At 39.8% G+C, this 23,793-nt stretch overlaps 3 non-coding genes across 3 annotated transcripts; 2 read left to right on the top strand and 1 right to left on the bottom strand.

The window, feature by feature from the left end:
- Window positions 1-6,902: 6,902 nt before the first annotated feature.
- On the bottom strand, window positions 6,903-7,010 carry LOC148548622 (small nucleolar RNA R71). The gene has a single exon (XR_015897014.1). It is a non-coding gene; the product is annotated as a small nucleolar RNA R71 (small nucleolar RNA).
- Window positions 7,011-14,682: 7,672 nt separating this feature from the next.
- LOC148548621 (small nucleolar RNA R71) lies at window positions 14,683-14,790 on the top strand. The gene has a single exon (XR_015897893.1). It is a non-coding gene; the product is annotated as a small nucleolar RNA R71 (small nucleolar RNA).
- An 8,468-nt stretch (window positions 14,791-23,258) lies between these two features.
- On the top strand, window positions 23,259-23,366 carry LOC148548620 (small nucleolar RNA R71). The gene has a single exon (XR_015897454.1). It is a non-coding gene; the product is annotated as a small nucleolar RNA R71 (small nucleolar RNA).
- The last annotated feature ends 427 nt before the right edge of the window (window positions 23,367-23,793 follow it).

Here is a 23,793-nt window from a genome sequence, read left to right as displayed (position 1 = left end):
TCTCCCGCCAGGAATCATCATGGAGGATATCCAGGATAGCTATAGAGGACTCTTCTCTTTTCCTTTTGCCTGTGCCTGTTTTGGCTTTTCCTTTGCCCTCTGGGTCAGACATCCTGAAAAGCAAAAGTTCTAGGATACAATTTATTAAACTAAAGCAGGAAAACAGGTAAGCAAATAGGATTTTAGGAATATAAGCATGAGGTGATTTAGATAGATGTAAAATTTTGGACCGTATGCAAGCTAAAAGTCAAAGAATTGAAATAAAATCACAATCCAAGTTCTACGATATGCAGAATGCTTGTTTATCAGGAACAACAACAATCATGTCTTGAAATGGGATAAAAGTAGTTAGTTGAAAACTAAGAGAGCAGTTAGAAAGTGAATGCAGTTAAGAGTTAAAAAGTGAAGTTAAAGTGAGTGGCACGGTAATGTAGTTCCTAATTAATAAAAATTGTGCAAACTTGAAGAATAATTAACTCACATTTAAGCAGAGAATGCAGAGTAATAATGATAAATCATATAAGTGAAAGAATTGCAAAATGAAGTAAATCATCAATAATGCGCTTTAACTAAGAAGGGAATTAGAAGGAGTAGGAATGCTAGCCCATGCATCCATGAATTGGCCTGGTTGGAACCAATTATTGCAGAATTCAAAAGTACCAAAGCCAATTTATGAATGAGAGTTAAGTAAAACAGTTTTTAGAAAAATCAGACAGCATTCTGACTATAAATTGGAAGTTCCCGGGTAATAAACAACAGCAAAAATTCAGTTCATATGGCATTAAAGTAGTGCAGAAAAGAGTAACAAATAGCAAGGCACATGAATTCAGAATAGACAAACTCAATCTGCAGTAGGAGATGCAATTCAGGTTGAATAATGTGAAAATAGCATTAAACAATAAGGAACAGTATATGAGCAGCATTATGAGCACGGTAATTTCAAAATTGTGAAACAGATAAGGCAAGTAGCAAGAACGGCATAATTATCAGATCTAAATCCACTAACCACATCCTAGCTACCTAACCACCTAAAAACCACTACGAACATGCATCTCTAACTATCCTAATTTGAACGGAATTGAAAAAAAAAGAAAAAAATATGCAAACTAACTAACTGGAATGGGAATGGGATTGGAGTGCAGTAGCAGAAATTGAACGCAGAGAGAGGGTGGTGGTGTAGTGGTGTTGGTGGGCGGCAAGGCGGCGATGGGAGGCGGCATGGCGGCACTGGGAGTGCGTGTGGTGGTTCGGGTGGGGCAGGGGAAGAAAGAGGGAGAAGAAGAGAAGGGAGGGGGGCGAGGAGGAGGGTGGCTGATGGGTCTCAAGAGACTATGTTGGTATAGACTTTATCTATAAAATCCCGTTGCAAGTATAGCTCTTCCCAACAACAATCCTCGAGTATCAAATTTAGAAGGAATTTGGTTGTCACAAGTTCAACCCCAATAAAAGTAACCGAAGTATTCAAACCCAGGGTCGTCTCACAAAGAATGGGCAAACATGTGCTTCAATATTGGTTAGAAATCTGGGGTTGCAAGTCATGAGCAAGAAATTAAACTAGGAATCTTAACAAGCAAGTAATCTTGGAATGCAAGAAACTAATGCAAACAATTAGAACAAAATGTGAATAATTCCAAACTCATCAAATAATATCCAATGTAATTCTATTCTAACTAAACAAGTAACTATAACTAAGACAAAGTAATCAAGATTTTTGGGTTTTCAAACATGAATGATAAAAGTAACTCTTGGCTAAGCATGGGAATTGAGATCACTATCCTTGTCTGATAACCATATCTTGACAATTATGAGGAACCGAAATCATTAAGTCTACTTCTATAATTGAAGTATGTTAAATGGTTTGATCAACATCAACCCATAAGGTCCAACCTCACTACCAATTAACTTGGTAGTAGGCTAGTGTCAATGGTTATCAAATTGACCACTAAGGGTTCCCAAATCATCAAATCTATTAGACCCAATGAGTCAAGCTTACCCAATTCCCTTAGCCTAGGCCAAGAGTAAAGAGAACTACTCTATAATCAAAGGAAACATTTCATCAAACATATGGTACGCATTAATAAAAGACCTATTCAAATTGCAATTAAATTGGAACTAACAAGTACCCACTAACAATTATCAACATACAATCACTCAAACAACACAATTAATCATGGAGATCATCAATGCAATAATAACAAGTCAAGATCTACAAAATTCATGGAATGGGTATAAAATGACAAATAACAAGGAAACATGAAACTAACACAAAATCTAAGCAAAATTATACTAGGGAATTCAAATTAAACAATTAAAACTAGTAATTAACAAGATCCAATTCAGAATTCAACAAGGGAAGATCAAATTAAAGCTAGATCTAGAGAGGAACAAAGGTTCCTCTCTCTAGAAGAACAAAGAACCAAAAACTAGCTAAAATTATGTCTAAGTGTCAAATGATTGATCCCCCCCTCTTTCCCCCTAGAATCCTTGGGTCTTTTCCAGGCAGAAATAGCTTGAAATTGGGCCTGATGAGCCTCAAAAATCGCCAGGCATGATTTCCTTTAATGAGGTCACGTGAGCTTTCCGCGCGTGCGAGCCATGCGTGCGTGCGCGTACGCGTCGGTGGGAATTCTCTGATCTGCGCGGATGCGTCCATCCTTGCGCGCCGCTTCCAGCTTTCCTCATGCACGCGTGCCCGTGCAGTGCGCGTGCGCGCCGGTGCTGAAGTTCGCAAAATCCAAATCTTCATGTTCCTTCCTTTTGTGCATGCTTTCTTTCTCTCTTCTAGGCCATTCTTGTCCTATAATTCCTGAAATCATGGCATCGAATGGCAATAAAAGAGGATTAAAATATAGCAATTCTAAGAGAAAATAAGCATGTTTTTTATTATGAAGCAAAATCAGAAAGAGAACACAAAACCATGCAATTCTTGTGAATAAGTGTGAGAAATATTGACAAAAACCCCCAAATTAAGCACAATATAAACCACAAAATTGGGGTTTATCAAATCTCCCCACACTTAAACCAAGCATGTCCTCATGCTTAAAATAAAAAGACCAAAGATCATGGCAAGAAAGGGTTTATGCAATGCAATTTTCCTAAATGAATGCATACAACTAAAGTAAAATCATCTATCTACTTGGTCAAGAGTAAATCTATCCTCCAAGAACACATATAAGCATACGGGGTGAAAATGCTATGTAGTTCATGAATCCTACCAATTTGAACATCAACATGAAGTGCATATGACTTGCTAGATGAACACTTGTGATAGCCGGGAACAAGGAGTTGAGCCTCAAACCCTCACCGGAAGTGTATCCACTCTATTCGCTCGAGTGTATAGGGTTCGTCACTCAATCCTCTCCTAATCATGCTTTCCAATATTTGTCTTTCATCTAACAATCAACAATTACTTAATGCATGCTTACAAGTATCATGAGGTCTTATTCATGGGTTGTAATGGGACTAGGGTGAAGGTAAGGATGTATATGGTCAAGTGAGCTTAAAATTTGAGTCCTTGATTAACCTAGGATCCCACTAGACACATAGAGCAACCTATACAACTATAATACATTACCTAGCTACCCTTGAGTTTCACTTTTTCTTTGCATACTCATGCATTCTTTCCAATTCACATTCCATATGCATTGTTATTATCACTTTGTCTTGGGGCATTTTTGTCCCCTTCGTTGCTTTCTCTTTTTCTATTTTTGTTTCTTCTATTTTTCTATTCCTTTTTTTTTCTTACATTCTCATATATACACATACAAATTTTTTTTTGGTCCCATCTTTCTTGGGGTTTCATGTATAGAAGTTTCAATGCACATGGCTCAATCATTCAATACATGAGTATGTTCCCACTTCCCCAAAATTTCCAATTCAATTACAAATACACACCTTTACATCTACCTAAGTTCCCAAGTACACCCTCCCATTGAATGACACACATCCTAACTTACCTAAGCTAATAAAGGATCCAAATCCAGGGACATCCATTGTTTTTCACTTAGGGTTATTGATGTGCTCTATTTAGAACAAAAAGGCGTTTATCATTGGCTCAAAATTGGTTAGCAATGGTAGATAAAAGGGTTAAGGCTGTTTGGGAAAAGTGACTATTGAAATGATGTCCTCAATCATATAAATGTATTCATACACAAAGTAATGGACATATAGAATCAGACAAAGCAAGAATTACAATCATAGAGAGAGAACAATGCACACAAGAATGGAAATTAATTGTTAGAAGATATAACCACACAATAGGCTCAAAACTTACATGCTTGTGTTCTTAGCTCGGTCACTGTGTTCCAAAATACATTTTTGAAGCAAGTTTTCTGCAAAGAAATTTTTTTCAAAATTGGGTAGGGTACCCCGAAACACAGTTTCTTGGGGAAGAAGTTATTATTTTGACCAAGCAACTCTATAGAGAATAACTTATCATGCAAGGAGTATTTACAAGAAAAACTAACTACACATGCAATGTACTAACTACTAAGCAAAAGATAAATCCATGGGTGTTGAAAGGAAGAGATTGTTACCCATGGAGATCGGTCGAACGACCTCCCCACACTTAGAATTTAGCACGGTCTTCCATGCTACCAACAATGCGCAAAGGACGGTCAGGACCGGAACCTTCACTATCCCCTCCATCAGAGTTTCCATCACTTGGGTTTGAGGTGGATGTGAATATTTCGGGTTCCTTCATGCTAGGGGTAACATAACGCAGATGCTTCTTGATATAAGTGTATTGGCGTTGGTTGTGCCGCTCATATCTATCAATCTTCCGGTGTAGATCTTCTATCCTTTGATGTGTGGATCTTTGTCGTGGTGGTGATGATGAGGTAGAAGGAATAGTCTATGGAAGGGCTATGTCAAGGTTTGGGTTGTTCATGGGAAGATGTAACTATTTTCCGGTTGGGACCACATCTCCCTTAGCCGGAATTATAGCCTTCGTATCCATATCTTCCCAAGGAACACCCGCAGCAGCAACTAAATTAGATACCAATGCTGGAAATGGCAAATTGCCTCGGGCGTGGACTTGTCCCATCGCTTGCTTGACAAGAAGTGGAATGTTCACCGGTCTCTCCATGAGAATACACCAAACAAGCAAAGTGAGATCCGCCGTGAAGGACGACTTGTGGGTGCTAGATAGCACATAGTGAGATAGGATCTGGGCCTAAGCTCTAGCTTCTACAGTGAGGAAGCGAGCGTCAATGCACTTGGGTCTCATCCTGAATCGACCATGGGTCCAAAATGTCTCCGGTTCAGCAATGACTCGAAAAATTGAGTCCCAATCAAATCCAAAATTTTTCCGCCGTCGCAAGACCTCTTGGTAGCCATCCATGTCACTTGGTACTGGTAAGACATTAAGCACATGCTAAATAGCCTCTTCTGAAACTGAGACTTGCTTCCGGCGCACGTACACCGATTGAAGAGAGGAAAGATGGTAGTTAGTGTAGAACTCTACCACCCATGAGAGGTTGACCTCTTGTGGTTTTCTCAGAAGAAACTCCCATCCTCGACGTTCAATGCGGGATAGAATATAAGGAGTAACCTTGTCCGGCGGAGCGAGTAGATGCTCAGCATGGTAATTCCTCTCAACCATGGTGGGGAACATAAGTTCACAGAAGTGGTTGGGGAACCTTGAAGAATCCTTTGCTGGTTTGCTCTTCTTGTTTTCATCAATAGGAGCGGGTGCCTTTGCTTTCTTAGATAGCGGTTTAGCTCCTAATGAAGAGTGCGCCTTAGAGTTTGAAATTTGGGGTGCCCTCTTTGCGGTTTATCAAATCTTTTTTTTTTAAATTTCTTTTTCAAATCTTTTTCAATCAATCTTATCTTTTTGTTTCAATCACATCTTTTTAAATTTCAATCACATCTTTTTCAAAATTTGATTTCAAAATCTTTTTTTTACTTCTTATCTTTTTCAAAAATTTGATTTTCAAATCTTTTTCAATAAACCACTTAACTTTTTGTTTGATTCTTATCATTTTCAAAATTGCCTAACTAACTCTCTACCTTTAATTTTCGAAAACCCTTTCCTCCTTTTTCAAAATTTCATTTTAATTAACTGATTGTTTTTAATTTTAATTTAATTCAATTTCAATTTTAATTTTTGAATTTTCAATTTAATTTTAAAAAAATATTCTTATTTTATTTTATTTAAATTTTTGAATTCTTCTCTCTCTCATCTCCTTCTAATTATTTATTTATTTATTTACTAACACTGCTCTTCATCTCAAAATTCGAACCATCTCTTCCTCTTGGTGTTCGAATTTCTCTTCTTCTATTCTTCTATTCTTATACTCACATAAAGGAATCTCTATACTGTGACATAGAGGATTCTATATTTTCTTTTCTGTTTTCTTCTTTTTCATATGAGCATGAACAAGGATAAGAACATTCTTGTTGAAGCTGATCCTGAACCTGAAAGGACTCTGAAGAGGAAGCTAAGGGAAGCCAAAGCACAACTCTCTGGAGAAAATATGACAGAAATTATTGAAAAAGAAGACAACATGGCCGAAAATAATAACAATGCAAGGAAGATTCTTGGTAACTTCACTGCACCAAATTCCAATTTACATGGAAGAAGCATCTCAATCCCTGCCATTGGAGCAAACAATTTTGAGCTGAAACCTCAATTAGCTTCTCTGATGCAACAGAATTGCAAGTTTTATGGACTTCCATCTGAAGATCCTTTTTAGTTCTTAACTGAATTCTTGCAGATCTGTGATACTGTTAAGACCAATGGGGTTGATCCCAAGGTCTACAGGCTTATGCTTTTCCCATTTGCTGTAAGAGACAGAGCTAGAATTTAGTTGGACTCTCAACCTAAAGATAGCCTGAACTCTTAGGATAAGCTGGTCACGACTTTCTTAGCCAATTTCTTTCCTCTTCAAAAGCTTAGCAAGCTTAGAGTGGATGTTCAAACCTTCAGACAAAAGGAAGGTGAATCCCTCTATGAAGCTTGGGAGAGATAAAAGGAACTGACCAAAAAGTGTCCTTCTGACATGCTTTCAGAATGGACCATCTTGGATATCTTCTATGATGGTCTGTCTGAACTATCTAAGATGTCATTGGACCATTCTGCAGGTGAATCCATTCACCTAAAGAAAATGCCTGCAGAAGCTCAAGAACTCATTGACATGGTTGCAAATAACCAGTTCATGTACACTTCTGAAAGGAATCTTGTGAATAATGGGACGCCTATGAGGAAGGAAGTTCTTGAAATTGATACTTTGAATGCCATATTGGCTCAGAATAAAATATTGACTCAACAAGTCAATATGATCTCTCAGAGTCTGAATGGATTGAAGGAATCATCCAACAGTACTAAAGAGGCATCTTCTGAAGAAGAAGCTTATGATCCTGAGAACCCTGCAATAGCAGAGGTGAATTACATGGGTGAACCCTATGGAAACACCTATAATCCCTCATGGAAAAATCATCCAAATTTCTCATGGAAGGATCAACAAAAGCCTCAACAAGGCTTTAATAATGGTGGAAGAAACAGGTTTAGCAATAGCAAGCCTTTTCCATCATCCACTCAGCAACAGTCAGAGAGCTCTGAGCAGGATCCATCTAGCTTAGCAAATATAGTCTCTGATCTATCTAAGGCCACTTTAAGTTTCATGAATGAAACAAGGTCCTCCATTAGAAATCTGGAGGCACAAGTGGGCCAGCTGAGTAAAAGGATCACTGAAACCCCTCCTAGTACTCTCCCAAGCAATACAGAAGAAAATCCAAAAGGAGAGTGCAAGGCCATTGAACTGATCATCATGGCCGAACCTACAAGGGAGGGAGAGGACGTGAACCCCAGTGAGGAAGACCTCCTGGGATGTCCAGTGATCAATAAGGAGCTTTCCTCTGAGGAACCAAAGGAATCTGAGGCTCATCTAGAGACCATAGAGATTCCATTAAACCTCCTTATGCCATTCATGAGCTCTGATGAGTATTCTTCTTCTGAAGAGAATGAAGATGTTACTGAAGAGCACGTTGCCAAGTACCTTGGTGCAATCATGAAGTTGAATGCCAAATTATTTGGTAATGAGACTTGGGAAGATGAACCTCCTTTGCTCATCAATGAACTGAGTGATCTGGATCAACTGAGATTGCCTCAGAAGAAACAGGATCCTGGAAAGTTCTTAATACCTTGTACCATAGGCACCATGACCTTTGAGAAGGCTCTATGTGACCTTGGATCAGGGATAAACCTCAAGCCACTCTCTGTAATGGAGAAACTGGGAATCTTTGAGGTGCAAGCTGCCAGAATCTCATTAGAGATGGCAGACAACTCTAGAAAACAGGCTTATGGACAAGTAGAGGACGTGCTAGTAAAGGTTGAATGCCTTTACATCCCTGCTGATTTCATAATCCTGGATACTGGGAAGGATTAGGATGAATCCATCATCCTTAGAAGACCCTTCCTAGCCACAGCAAGAGCTGTGATTGATGTGGACAGAGGAGAATTAATCCTTCAACTGAATGAGGACTACCTTGTGTTTAAAACTCAAGGATCTCCTTCTGTAACCATGGAGAGGAAGCATGAAAAGTTTCTCTCACTGCAGAGTCAACGAAAGCCCCCATAATCAAACTCTAAGTTTGGTGTTGGGAGGCCACAACCAAACACTAAGTTTGGTGTTGAACCCCCACATTCAAACTCTAAGTTTGGTGTTGGGAGGTTCCAACCTTGCTCTGATTATCTGTGAGGCTCCATGAGAGCTCACTGTCAAGCTATTGACATTAAAGAAGCGCTTGTTGGGAGGTAACCCAATGTTATTTAATTATATCTATTTTATTTTCTCTTTCTTATTTCATGTTTTATTAGGTTGATGATCATGTGGAGTCATAAAAACTACTGAAAAATCGAAAACAGAATGAAAAACAGCATTGAAAATAGCACACCCTGGAGGAAGGGCTTACTGGCGTTTAAACGCCAGTAAAGAGCATCTGGCTGGCGTTTAACGCCAGAACAGAGCATGAAACTGGCGTTAAACACCAGAAACAAGCAGCAGTCTGGCATTTAAATGCCAGGATTGCACCCAGAGGAAAGCTGGCGTTAAACGCTAGAAACAAGCATCAGACTGGCGTTTAACGCCAGAAACATGCACCACACTGGCGTTCAACGCCAGAAACATGCTATAGACTGGCGTTGAACGCCCAAAACAAGCAAGGAAGTGGCGTTTAATGCCAGAAACATGCTGCAGTCTGGCGTTAAACCCCAGGATTGCATATATAGGGCGTTTTACACGTCTAAAAGGTGAAGGGATGAGAAATCCTCAAACACCTCAGGATCTGTGGACCCCACAGGATTCCCTCAGGATCTGTGGACCCCACAGGATCCCCATCTACTTCTTCTCTCCTCTTCACACCTTTCCATAACTCTCTTCCCCAAATACCCCTCACCAATCAACTCAATCACTCTTCCCCATCACCTATTCACCAATCACATCCATCCTCTCTTCCCCAAAACACCCCACCTACCTTTAAATTCAAAATAATTTCCCTCCCAAACCCAATCCTAAATGGCCGAACCCTAAACCCCTCCCCACTCCTATATAAACCCCTCATTCCCTCTTCATTTTCACACAACAAAACCCTCTCTTCTTCCCCTTGGCCGAAACCATCTCTCTCTCACTCTCCTCTATTTTTCTTCTTCTTATACTTCTTTCTTTCTTCTTTTGCTCGGGGACGAGCAAACATTTTAAGTTTGGTGTGGTAAAAGCATAGCTTTTTGTTTTTCCATAACCATTTATGGCACCTAAGGCCAGAGAAACCTCTAGAAAGAGGAAAGGGAAGGCAATTGCTTCCACCTCTGAGTCATGGGAGATGGAGAGATTCATCTCTAAGGTCCATCAAGACCACTTCTATGAAATTGTGGCCAAGAAGAAAGTGATCCCTGAGGTTCCTTTCATGCTCAAAAGGAATGAGTATCCGGAGATCCGACTTGAGATTCAAAGAAGAGGTTGGGAAGTTCTCACCAACCCCATTCAACAAGTCGGGATCTTAATGGTTCAAGAGTTCTATGCAAACGCATGGATCACAAGGAACCATGATCAAAGTGTGAACCCAAATCCAAAGCATTGGTTTACCATGGTTCGGGGGAAATACTTAGATTTCAGTCCGAAAAATGTAAGGTTGGCGTTCAACTTGCCAATGATGGAAGAAAATACACGCCCCTACACTAGAAGAGTCAACTTTGATCAAAGGTTGGACCAAGTCCTCATGGACATATGTGTGGAAGGAGCTCAATGGAAAATTAACTCAAAGGGCAAGCCGGTTCAACTAAGAACGCATGACCTCAAACTAGTGGCTAGGGGATGGCTAGAGTTCATTCAACGCTCAATCATTCCTACTAGTAACCGGTCTGAAGTTACTATAGACCGGGCCATCATGATCCATAGTATCATGATTGGAGAGGAGATGGAAGTTCATGAGATTATACCTGAAGAACTTTACAAGGTAGCTGACAAGTCCTCCACTTGGGCAAGGTTAGCCTTTCCTTACCTCATTTGCCACCTCTGCAATTCGGCTGGAATTGATATAGAGGGAGATATCCTCATTGAAGAGGATAAGCCCATCACTAAGAAAAGGATAGAGCAAATAGGAGATCATGGACCTCAACATGAGCATGAGGAAATTCCTCACCATGAAATCCCTGAGATGCCTCAGGGGATGCACTTTCCTCCACATAATTATTGGGAACAAATCAACACTTCCCTAGGAGAATTAAGTTCCAACGTGGGACAACTAAGAGTGGAGCATCAAGAGCACTCCATCATCCTCCATGAAATTAGAGAAGATCAAAGAGCTATGAGGGAGGAGCAAGAAAGACAAGGAAGAGACATAGAGGAGCTCAAGAGCACCATTGGTTCTTCAAGAAGAGGAAAATGCCACCCTCACTAAGGTGGACTCATTCCTTAATCTCCTTATTTATTTATTTTCCTTTTTTTCGGTTTCCATGCTTCATGTTTAATTATGTTTGTGTCTTTACTATATGATCATTAGTGTCTAAGTGTCTATGCCTTAAAGTTATGAATATGAATCCATCACCTCTCTTGAATGAAAAATGTTTTAATTACAAAAGAATAAGAAGTACAGGGTTTCAAATTCATCCTTGAAACTAGTTTAATTATTTTGATGTGGTGGCAACACTTTTTGTTTTCTGAATGAATGCTTGAGCAGTGCATATGTTTTTTGAAGTTGATGTTTATGAATGTTAAATATGTTGGCTCTTGGTGATGAGCTTCATATGCCTCTTGAGCTCCATGAATGGGCTCTCTTGCTTGCTCCATCTTTTTCTTAGTGATGGGCTTGTCCTCTTCAATGAGGATATCTCCCTCTATGTCAACCCCAGCCGAATTGCATAGGTGGCAAATGAGGTGAGGAAAGGCTAACCTTGCCATAGTTGAGGACTTGTCAGCCACCTTGTAGAGTTCTTAAGGTATAATCTCATGAACTTCCACCTCTTCTCCAATCATGATGCTATGGATCATGATGGCCCGGTCTATAGTAACTTCAGACCGGTTGCTAGTGGGAATGATTGAGCATTGAATGAACTCCAACCATCCTCTAGCTACAGGCTTCAGGTCCAGTCTTCTTAGTTGAACCGGTTTGCCTTTTGAGTCAATTTTCCATTGAGCTCCTTCTACACATATGTCCATAAGGACTTGGTCCAACCTTTGATCAAAGTTGAATCTCCTTGTGTAGGGGCGTGCGTTCTCTTCCATGTTTGGCAAGTTGAACGCCAACCTCACATTTTCCGGACTAAAATCTAAGTATTTCCCCCGAACCATTGTAACATAGTTCTTTGGATCTGGGTTCTTACTTTGATCATGGTTCTTGGTGATCCATGAATTAACATAGAACTCTTGAACTATTAGGATGCCGACTTGTTGGATGGGATTTGTTAGAACTTCCCAACCTCTTCTTTGAATTTCATGTCGGATCTCCGGATACTCATTTCTTTTGAGTTTGAAAGGGACCTCAGGGATCACCTTCTTCTTGGCCACAACATCATAGAAGTTGTCTTGATGGGCTTTCGAGATGAACCTTTCCATCTCCTATGACTCGGAGGTAGAAGCTTTTGTCTTTCCTTTTCCTTTTCTAGAGGATTCTCCGGTCTTAGGTGCCATCAATGGTAATGGAAAAACAAAAAGCTTATGCTTTTACCATACCAAACTTAAAATTTTGCTCGCCCTCGAGCAAGAGAAGAAAGAATAGATGAAGAAGAAGAAGAAATGGAGGAGAGGAAGAAGGGGTTGTGTTGTGTGAAAATGAGGAAGAATGGAGGGCTATATATAGGGAAGGGAGGGGGGTGAAGGTTCGGCCATTTAGGGTGGATTTGGGTGGGAAATTGATTTTGAATTTTGAAGGTAGGTGGAGTTTATGAGGTAGGTTTATGGGGAAGAGAGATTGAGGTGATTGGTGAAGGGTTTTAGGGAAGAGTGTTTATGGGATTTTGTGAAAGAGGGGTGAGAAGAAGTCAGTGGAGGTAGGTGGGGATCCTGTGGGGTCCACAGATCCTGAGGTGTTCAAGGATTTACAACCTTGCACCAAATTAGGCATGTAAAATGCCCTTGCACACAACTCTGGGCGTTCAGCGCCAGGTTGGTGCCCATTTTGGGTGTTCAACGCCCATTTACTGGCCATTTCTGGAGTTGAACGCCAGAACCATGCTTGTTCTGGGCGTTCAACGCCAGCTCCTATCCAGGGTGCAATTCTGGCGTTCAGCACCCAGATACTGCCCATTTTGGGCGTTCAGCGCCAGAACCATGCTCTGTTCTGGCGTTGAACGCCAGGCAGATGCTTCCTTCAGGGTGTGATTTTTCTTCTGCTGTTTTTGATTCCGTTTTCAATTTTTATATTTATTTTGTGACTCCACATGATCATGAACCTATAAAGACATATAACCAAGAAAAATATAGTTAGATAAAAATTGGGTTGCCTCCCAACAAGCGCTTCTTTAATGTCAATAGCTTGACAGTGGGCTCTCAAGGAGCCTCACAGATGTGCAGAGCTTTGTTGAGACCTCCCAACACCAAACTTAGAGTTTGGATATGGGGGTTTGACACCAAACTTAGAGTTTGGTTGTGGCCTCCCAACACCAAACTTAGAGTTTGACTATGGGGGCTTTGGTTGACTCTGCTTTGAGAGAAGCTTTTTCTGCTTCCTCTCCAAGGATGCAGAGAGAGATCCTTGAGTTGTAAACACAAGGTTGTCCTTATTTAATTGAAGGACCAATTCTCCTCTGTCCACATCAATCACAGCTCTTGCTGTGGCTAGGAAAGGTCTTCCTAGGATGATGGATTCATCCTCTTCCTTTCCAGTATCCAGGACTATGAAATCAGCAGGGATGTAAAGGCCTTCAACCTTTACTAACACGTCCTCTACTTGTCCATAAGCCTGTTTTCTGGAATTATCTGCCATCTCTAATGAGATTTTAGCAGCTTGCACCCCATAGATTCTCAGTTTCTCTATTACAGAGAGGGGCATGAGGTTTATCCCTGAACCAAGGTCACACAGAGCCTTAAAGATCATGGTGCCTATAGTACAAGGTATTATGAACTTTCTAGGATCCTGTCTCTTCTGAGGCAATGTCAGTTGATCCATATCACTTAGTTCATTGATGAACAAGGGAGGTTCATCTTCCCAAGTATCAATGCCAAATAATTTGGCATTCAGCTTCATGATTGCACCAAGAAACCTGGCAGTTTGCTCTTCAGTAACATCCTCATTCTCTTCAAAAGAGGAATACTCATCAGAGCTCATGAAGGGCATAAGGAGGTTCAATGGAATCTCTATGGTCTCTAGATCAGCCTCAGAGTCCTTTGGTTCCTCAGAGGGAAGCTCCTTATTGATCACTGGACGTCCCAGGAGGTCTTCCTCCTTGGGATTCACGTCCTCCTCTCCTTCATTGGGTTCGGCCATTTTTGTTATGTCAATGGCCTTGCACTCTCCTTTTTGATTCTCTTCTGTATTGCTTGGGAGAGTACTAGGAGGTATTTCAGTGATCCTTTTACTCAGCTGGCCCACTTGTGCTTCCAAATTTCTAATGGAAGACCTTGTTTCATTCATGAAACTCACAGTGGCCTTAGATAGATCAGAGACTAAGTTTGCTAAGCTAGATGGATTCTGCTCAGAATTCTCTGTCTGTTGCTGAGTGGATGATGGAAAAGGCTTGCTATTGCTAAACCTGTTTCTTCCACCATTATTAAAGCCTTATTGAGGCTTTTGATCCTTCCATGAGAAATTTGGATGATTTCTCCATGATGAATTATAGGTGTTTCCATAAGGTTCACCCATGTAATTTACCTCTGCTATTACAGGGTTTTCAGGATCATAAGCTTCTTCTTCAGAAGATGCCTCTTGAGTATTGTTGGATGCAGCTTGCATTCCATTCAGACTCTGAGAGATCATGTTGACTTGCTGAGTCAATATTTTGTTCTGACCCAATATGGCATTCAGAGTATCAACTTCAAGAACTCCCTTCTTCATAGGCGTCCCATTACTCACAGGATTCCTCTCAGAAGTGTACATGAACTGGTTATTAGCAACCATGTCAATGAGTTCTTGAGCTTCTGCAGGCGTTTTCTTTAGGTGAATGGATCCACCTGCAGAAGTGTCCAATGACATCTTTGATAGCTCAGATAAACCATCATAGAATATATCCAGGATGGTCCATTCTGAAAGCATGTCAGTAGGACACTTTTTGGTCAGTCCTTTGTATCTCTCCTAGGCTTCATAGAGGGATTCACCTTCTTTCTGTCTGAAGGTCTGAACGTCCACTCTAAGTTTACTAAGCTTTTGAGGAGGAAAGAACTTGGCTAAGAAAGCCGTGACCAGCTTATCCCAAGAGTTCAGGCTATATCTGGGTTGAGAGTCCAACCACACTCTAGCTCTGTCTCTTACAGCAAAAGGGAAAAGCATGAGCCTATAGACTTCAGGATCTACTCCATTAGTCTTAACAGTATCACAGATCTGCAAGAATTTAGTTAAGAACTGAAAAGGATCTTCAGATGGAAGTCCATGAAACTTGCAGTTCTGCTGCATCAGAGAAACTAATTGAGGTTTCAGCTCAAAGTTGTTTGCTCCAATGGCAGGAATGGAGATGCTTTTTCCATGTAAATTGGAATTAGGTGCAGTAAAGTCACCAAACATCCTCCTTGCATTATTGTTGTTGGGTTCGGCTGCCATCTCCTTTACTTGTTCGAAATTTTCAATAAGGTTGTCTCTGGATTGTTGTAATTTAGCTTCTCTTAGTTTCCTCTTTAGAGTCCTTTCAGGTTCTGGATCAGCTTCAACAAGAATGCCTTTTTCCTTGTTCATGCTCATAAGAAAGAGAAGAGAACAAGAAAAGAAGAGGAATCCTCTATGTCACAGTAGAGAGGTTCCTTATTGTTAGTAGAAGAAGAGAAGAAGAAAAATTCGAACACAGATAGAAGAGGGGGTTCGAATTTGGTGAGTGATGTGAGGAAGAGATGTTAGTAGATGAATAAATAAATAGAATAAGATGAGAGAGAAGGAGAATTTTCGAAAATTATTTTTGAAAAAGAGTTAGTGATTTTCGAAAATACTTTTTGAAAAATGTTAGTAGTTTTTGAAAATTAAAATCAAAAATTAAAATAATTAGTTAATTAAAAAGAAATTTTGAAAAAGAGGGAAGATATTTTCGAAAATTAGAGAGAGAGATTTAGTTAGGTAGTTTTGAAAAAGATAAGAAACAAACAAAAAGTTAGTTAGTTAGTTGAAACAAATTTTGAAAATAAATTTTGAAAACATAAGAAGATAGGAAGTTAGAAAAGATATTTTGAAATCAAATTTTTGAAAAAGCTAAGATAAGAAGATATTTTTGAAAAGATATGATTGAAATTAGTTTTTGAAAAAGATTTGATTTTTGAAATCTCAATTAATGACTTGATTCACAAGAAATCACAAGATATGATTCTAGAACTTAAAGTTTGAATCTTTCTTAACAAGCAAGTAACAAACTTGAAATTTTTGAATCAAAACATTAATTGATTATGTTATTTTCGAAAATTTGATATAAAAATAAGAAAAAGATTTTTGAAAAATATTTTGGAATTTTCAAAAATAACTAAGAATTTTGAAAAAGATTTTGAAAAAGATGAGATTTTTAAATTGAAAATTCGATTTGACTCATGAAAACAACTAGATTTTAAAAATTTTTTGATAAAGTCAAATCTAATTTTCGAAATTTTAAGATAGAAAAAGGGAAATATATTTTTTGATTTTTGAATTTTTATGATGAGAGAGAAAAACATGAAAATTATGCAATGCATGAGAATTTTAGATCAAAACATGTGATGCATGCAAGAATGCTATGAATGTCAAGATGAACACCAAGAACACTATGAAGATCATGATGAACATCAAGAACACGTTTTTGAAAAAATTTTTAATGCAAAGAAAACATGCAGGACAGCAAACTTAGAATTCTTTAATGCTTAGACACTAAGAATCCAAGAATGCATATGAAAAACAAGAAAAGACACAAAACATGCAAATGCAAAGATCAAACAAGAAGACATACCAAGAACAACTTGAAGATCATGAAGAACACTATGAATGCATGATTTTTTTCGAAAAATGCAAGATGCACATGCAATTGACACCAAACTTATAACATGACACATGACTCAAACAAGAAACACAAAAAATATTTTGATTTTTATGATTTTCAATTTTTTTGTATTTTTTTTTTGAAAATTCATTGAAAAAGAAAAATAAGGATTCCAAAATTTTTAATATGAATTCCAGTAATCTTATGTTCTTAATCTAAAGCTCCAATCAAAGGGTCAGGCATGGCTTAATAGCCAGCCAAGCTTTAGCATGTAACAGGTAGATCATGAATCAGCAGTAGGTGGATTAGCACCAACTAGCTTGCTCTTGATAACAAATTGGAAGCCTCAGTCCAAATGAATTTAGACATGGCTTTACAGCCAGCCAGGCTTCACATGCTTCATGAAACACTAGAATTCATTCTTAAAAATTATGAAGAAAAATATATTTTTGAAAACATTTTTATTTTTTTTCGAAAACAAAAGAGAAAATTTTGAAAGATTTTTGAAAAATTTTTGAAAAGAAAACAAAAAGAAAATTACCTAATCTGAGCAACAAGATGAACCGTCAATTGTCCAAACTCAAATAATCCCCGGCAACGGCGCCAAAAACTTGGTGCGCAGAAATTGTGATTACACTTTGATCATATAAAATTCATTGCTCTTTCTTTCCCCGACAACGGTGCCAAAAACTTGGTGGACGAAATTGTGATTACACTTTGATTATGTAAAATTCATTGCTCTTTCTTTCCCTGGTAATGGCGCCAAAAACATGATGCCAATACCATGGTTCACAACTTCGCACAACTAACCAGCAAGTGCACTAGGTCATCCAAGTAATACCTTACGTGAGTAAGGGTCGAATCCCACGGAGATTGTTGGTATGGAGCAAGCTATGGTCACCTTGTAAATCTCAGTCAGGCGGATATAAAATAGTAATGGGGTTTTCGAAATTAATTAATAAAACAGGGATAGAAAGACTTATGTAAATCATTGGTGAGAATTTCAGATAAGCGAATAGAGATGCTTTCATCCAATCAGTCTTACTCCTTTCCATGGATGGCTTTATGCAAGGGCATCACCGTTGTCAGTGGATACATCCCTGGTGCACGAAATTGTGATGTCCAGGCTCGAACAATCCCTGGTAATGGCTCCAAAGCTTGGTGCTTTGATCTTAATTCATAATTGTCACAACTTCGATACAACTAACCAGCAAGTGCACTGGGTCGTCCAAGTAATACCTTACGTGAGTAAGGGTCGAATCCCACGGAGATTGTTGGTATGAAGCAAGCTATGGACACCTTGCAAATCTCAGTCAGGCTGATTTAAACATGAAACTTTATTAGATTAAAATAAACAATAAAAGGGATAGAGATCCTTATGTAGATTCATTGGCAGGAATTTCAGATAAGCGAATGGAGATGCTTTTCGTTCCTCTGAACCTCTGCTTTCCTGCTATCTTCATCCAATCAGTCTTACTCCTTTCCATGGCTGGCTTTATGTGATACATCACCACTGTCAACGGCTACTTTCGGTCATCTCACGGGAAAATGATCCAATGCCCTGTCACGGCACGGCTAATCGTCTGGAGGCATCACCCTTGCCAATGGCTTCATCTTATCCTCTCAGTGAATAATATGCTCACGCACCCTGTCACGGCACGGCTATTCATCTGTCGGTTCTCGATCATGCTGGAATAGGATTTACTATCCTTTTGCGTCTGTCACTAACGCCCTGCAATCGCGAGTTAGGAGGTTGTCATAGTCATTCAATCATTGAATCCTACTCGGAATACCACAGACAAGGTTTAGACCTTCCGGATTCTCTTGAATGCCGCCATCATTCTAGCTTACGCCACGAAGATTCTGGTTAGGAGATCTAAGAGATACTCATTCTAGCTTAATTCATGTAGAACAGAAGTGTTTGTCAGGCACGCGTTCATAGGGGAGATGGTGATGAGCGTCACACATAATCATCACCTTCATCACGTTCTTGGGTGCGAATGGATATCTTAGAAGCGAAATAAGAAGAATTGAATAGAAAACAGTAGTACTTTGCATTAATCTTTGAGGAACAGCAGAGCTCCACACCTTAATCTATGGAGTGTAGAAACTCTACCGTATGAAAATACATAAGTGAAGGTCCAGGCATGGCCGAGATGGCCAGCCCCCTTAAACGTGATCACAGGATCAAAATACAATCCAGGATGCCTAATACAATAGTAAGAGGTCCTATTTATAATAAACTAGTCACTAGGGTTTACATGAGTAAGTAATTGATGCATAAATTCACTTCCGGGGCCCACTTGGTGTGTGCTTGGGCTTGGGCTTGAGTGTTACACGTGCAGAGGCCATTTGTGGAGTTGAACGCCAGTATTTGTGCCAGTTTGGGCGTTCAACTCTGGTTTTGGATCCTTTTCTGGCGCTGGACGCCAGATTTGGGCAGAAGGCTGGCGTTGAAAGCCAGTTTACATCGTCAATTCTTGGCCAAAGTATGAACTATTATATATTGCTGGAAAGCCCTGGATGTCTACTTTCCAACGCAATTGGAAGCGCGCCATTTCGAGTTCTGTAGCTCCAGAAAATCCACTTTGAGTGTAGGGAGGTCAGAATCCAACAGCATCAGCAGTCCTTTTTCAACCTCTGAATCTGATTTCTGCTCAAGTCCCTCAATTTCAGCCAGAAAATACCTGAAATCACAGAAAAACACACAAACTCATAGTAAAGTCCAGAAATGTGAATTTAACATAAAAACTAAGGAAAACATCCCTAAAAGTAACTAGATCCTACTAAAAACACACTAAAAACAATGCCAAAAAGCGTATAAATTATCCGCTCATCACAACACCAAACTTAAATTGTTGCTTGTCCCCAAGCAACTGAAAATCAAATAGGATAAAAAGAAGAGAATATACTATAAATTCCAAACCATCAATGAAACAGAGCTTCAATCATATGAGCGGGACTTATAGCTTTTTTCCTCTTGAATAGTTTTGGCATCTCACTTTATCCATTGAGGTTCAGGATGATTGGCATCTATAGGAACTCAGAGTTCAGATAGCGTTATTGATTCTCCTAGTTCAGTATGATGATTCTTGAACACAGCTTCTTTATGAGTCTTGGCCGTGGCCCTAAGCACTTTGTTTTCCAATATTACCACCGGATACATAAATGCCACAGACACATAATTGGGTGAACCTTTTCAGATTGTGACTCAGCTTTGCTAAAGTCCCCAATTAGAGGTGTCCAGGGTTCTTAAGCACACTCTTTTTTTGCTTTGGACCTTGACTTTAACCGCTCAGTCTCAAGTTTTCACTTGACACCTACACGCCACAAGCACATGGTTAGGGACAGCTTGGTTTAGCCGCTTAGACCAGGATTTTATTCCTTTAGGCCATCCTATCCACTGATGCTCAAAGCCTTGGGATCCTTTTTATTTGCCCTTGCCTTTTGGTTTTAAGGGTTATTGGCTTTTTCTGCTTGCTTTTTCTTTTTCTTTCTATTTTTTTTTTTTCGCCTATTTTTTTCTCATTTTTTTTTTCTGCAAGCTTTGTTCTTTGCTGCTTTTTCTTGCTTCAAGAATCATTTTTATGATTTTTCAGATTATCAAATAACATGTCTCCTAGTCATCATTCTTTCAAGAGCCAACATATTTAACATTCTTAAACAACAACTTCAAAAGACATATGCACTGTTCAAGCATACATTCAGAAAACAAGAAGCATTGTCACCACATCAATATAATTAAGCTAAGTTCAAGGATAAATTCGAAACTCATGTACTTCTTGTTCTTTTGAATTAAAACATTTTTCATTTAAGAGAGGTGATGGATTCATAGGACATTTATAACTTTAAGACAAAGTTACTAACTACTAATGATCATGTAATGAAGACACAAACATAGATAAGCACATAACATAGAAAACGAAAAACAGAAGAAAGAAGAACAAGGAATGAATCCACCTTAGTGATGTCCTTGAGCTCTTCTATGTCTCTTCCTTGTCTTTGTTGCTCCTCCTTCATTGCTTTTAGATCTTCTCTGATTTCATGAAGGATGAAGGAGTGCTCTTGATGTTCCACCCTTAGTTGCTTCCAATAATTGTGTGGAAGAAAATGTATCCCCTGAGGTATCTCAGGGATCTCTTGATTTGCAGTCAAATGTTCTACCACTGAGCTATAGACCCTTAATGGAAGCTTTTGTCTTCCCTTTCCTCTTTCTAGAGGTTTCTCTGGCCTTAGGTGCCATCAATGGTTATGGAAAAAACAAAAAAGCTATGCTTTTACCACACCAAACTTAGAATGTTGCTCGCCCTCGAGCAAAAGAAGAAAGAATAGAAGAAGAAGAGGATATGGAGGAGATGGATAGCTGTGTGTATTCGGCCATATGGGTGGGATTGGGTGGGGGAGAGATGTTGAATTTTTAAAGGTAAGTGGGTGTATGGGTGTGAGTGGTAAACGGAAGACAGAAAGGATGAGTGTTTATTGGGAATAGAGGATGATTGAGAAGAGAGAAGAGAGTGAGTGGAGGTAGGTGGGGATCCTGTGAGGTCCACAGATCCTGAGGTGTCAAGGCATTTACATCCCTGCACCAATTTAGGCATGCAGAATGCCCTTGCACACAACTCTGGGCGTTCAGCGCCAGGTTGGTGGCCATTTTGGGCGTTCAACGCCCATCTGTGTGCCATTTCTGGCGTTGAACGCCAGAACCATGCCTGTTCTGGCGTTCAGCGCCCAGAAGCTGCCCTTTTTGGGTGTTCAGCGCCAGAACCATGCTCTGTTCTGGCGCTGAACGCCAGACAGATGCTCCTCTAGGGTGTGATTATTCTTCTGCTGTTTTTGGTTCCGTTTTTGATTTTTTTGTTTATTTTGTGACTCCACATGATCATGAACCTAAGAAAACATGAAAAACAATAAAAATAAGAATTAGATAAACATTGGGTTGCCTCCCAACAAGCGCTTCTTTAATGTCAATAGCTTGAAAGTGGGCTCTCATGGAGCCTCACAGATGTGCAGAGCTTTGTTGAGACTCTCTAACACCAAACTTAGAGTTTGGATATGGGAGTTCAACACCAAACTTAGAGTTTGGTTGTGGCCTCCCAACACCAAACTTGGAGTTTGACTGTGGGGGCTCTGGTTGACTCTGCTTGGAGTGAAGCTTTTCCTGCTTCCTCTCCATGGTTGCAGAGGGAGATCCTTGAGTTTTGAATACAAGGGAGTTCTCATTCCATTGAAGGACTATTTCACCTCTGTCAACATCAATCACAGCTCTTGCTGTGGCCAAGAAAGGTCTTCCTAGGATGATGGATTCATCCTCCTCCTTTCCAGTATCCAGGACTATGAAATCAGCAGGGATGTAAAGGCCTTCAACCTTTACTAACACGTCCTCTACTTGTTCATAAGCCTGTTTTCTAGAGCTGTCTGCCATCTCTAATGAGATTTTAGCAGCTTGCACCCCATAGATTCCCAGTTTCTCTATTACAGAGAGGGGCATGAGGTTTATACCTGAACCAAGGTCACACAGAGCTTTAAAGATCATGGTGCCTATGGTACAAGGTAATATGAACTTTCCAGGATCCTGTCTCTTCTGAGGCAATGTCAGTTGATCCAGATCACTTAGTTCATTGATGAACAAGGGAGGTTCAACTTCCCAAGTATCAATGCCAAATAATTTGGCATTCAGCTTCATGATTGCACCAAGAAACTTGGCAGTTTGCTCTTCAGTAACATCCTCATTCTCTTCTGAAGAGGAATACTCATCAGAGCTCATGAAGGGTATAAGGAGGTTCAATGGAATCTCTATGGTCTCTAGATGAGCCTCAGAGTCCTTTGGTTCCCCAGAGGGAAGCTCCTTATTGATCACTGGACGTCCCAGGAGGTCTTCCTCCTTGGGATTCACGTCCTCTCCTCTCCTCACAGGTTCGGCCATGGCGCTTATGTCAATGGCCTTGCACTCTCCTTGTGGGTTCTCTTCTGTATTGCTTGGGAGAGTACTAGGAGGGATTTCAGTGATCCTTTTACTCAGCTGGCCCACTTGTGCTTCCAAATTTCTAATGGAAGACCTTGTTTCATTCATGAAACTTACAGTGGCCTTAGATAGATCAGAGACTAGATTTGCTAAATTAGAAGCGTTTTGTCCAGAGTTCTCTGTCTGTTGCTGAGTTGATGATGGAAAAGGCTTGCAATTGCTAAACCTGTTTCTTCCACCATTATTAAAGCCTTGTTGGGGCTTTTGATCCTTCCATAAGAAATTTGGATGATTTCTCCATGTTGAGTTATAGGTGTTTCCATAAGGTTCACCTAAGTAATTTACCTCTGCTATTGCAGGGTTCTCAGGATCATAGGCTTCTTCTTCAGAAGATGCCTCTTGAGTACTGTTGGATGCAGCTTGCATTCCATGCAGACTCTGAGAGATCATATTGACTTGCTGAGTCAATATTTTATTCTGAGCCAATATGGCATTCAGAGTATCAACTTCAAGAACTCCCTTCTTCATAGGCGTCCCATTACTCACAGGATTCCTTTCAGAAGTGTACATGAACTGGTTATTAGCAACCATGTCAATGAGTTCTTGAGCTTCTGCAGGCGTTTTCTTTAGGTGAATGGATCCACCTGCAGAAGTGTCCAGTGACATCTTTGATAGCTCAGATAAACCATCATAGAATATATCCAGGATGGTCCATTCTGAAAGCATGTCAGAAGGACACTTTTTGGTCAACTGTTTGTATCTTTCCCAAGCTTCATAGAGGGATTCACCTTCTTTCTGTCTGAAGGTTTGAACATCAGCTCTAAGCTTGCTCAGCTTTTGAGGAGGAAAGTACTTGGCTAAGAAAGCCGTGACCAGCTTATCCCAAGAGTTCAGGCTGTCTTTGGGTTGACAATCCAACCATAATCTAGCTCTGTCTCTTACAGCAAAAGGGAAAAGCATGAGCCTGTAGACTTCAGGATCTACTCCATTAGTCTTAACAGTATCACATATCTGCAAGAATTCAGTTAAGAACTGAAAAAGATCTTCAGATGGAAGTCCATGAAATTTGCAGTTCTGCTGCATCAGAGAAACTAATTGAGGTTTCAGCTCAAAGTTGTTTGCTCCAATGGCAGGAATGGAGATGCTTCTTCCATGTAAATTGGAATTAGGTGCAGTAAAGTCACCAAGCATCTTCCTTACATTATTATTATTTTCGGCTGCCATCTCCTCTGCCTGTTCGAAAATTTCTGAAAGG

Source organism: Arachis ipaensis, chromosome B8, assembly GCF_059453495.1.
Source record: "Arachis ipaensis isolate K30076 ecotype BB chromosome B8, ASM5945349v1, whole genome shotgun sequence".
Lineage (NCBI taxonomy): Eukaryota > Viridiplantae > Streptophyta > Magnoliopsida > Fabales > Fabaceae > Arachis > Arachis ipaensis.
This window is presented reverse-complemented; position numbering and strand designations above follow the sequence as displayed.